At 43.1% G+C, this 339-nt stretch overlaps 1 non-coding gene across 1 annotated transcript; it reads right to left on the bottom strand.

Annotated features, from left to right (window-relative positions):
• Positions 1 to 235: 235 nt before the first annotated feature.
• Positions 236 to 339, bottom strand: LOC139030762 (U6 spliceosomal RNA). Its single transcript, XR_011483164.1, has one exon. It is a non-coding gene; the product is annotated as a U6 spliceosomal RNA (small nuclear RNA).

Here is a 339-nt window from a genome sequence, read left to right as displayed (position 1 = left end):
ATATATCACCTCCCTTTTGAACCTCCCTCCCATCTCCCTCCCCATCCCACCCCTCCAGGTTGACACAGAGCCCCTGTTTGGGTTTCCTGAGCCATACAGCAAATTATTTTACATATGGTTATGAAAGTTTCCGTGTTATTCTTTCCATACATCTCACCCTCTCCTCCCCTCTCCTCAGGCAGGAATATTCTTAATCACTGTACCACCAGGGAAGTCCTAGAAACTTTTTTCTTTCCAAAATGTGGAACACTTTACAAATTTGCATGTCTTGTTTGCACAGGGGCTATGCTAATCTCTGTATCATTCCAATTTTAGTATATGTGCTACTGAAGTGAGTAC

Source organism: Odocoileus virginianus, chromosome 23 (genome assembly GCF_023699985.2).
Source record: "Odocoileus virginianus isolate 20LAN1187 ecotype Illinois chromosome 23, Ovbor_1.2, whole genome shotgun sequence".
Lineage (NCBI taxonomy): Eukaryota > Metazoa > Chordata > Mammalia > Artiodactyla > Cervidae > Odocoileus > Odocoileus virginianus.
This window is presented reverse-complemented; position numbering and strand designations above follow the sequence as displayed.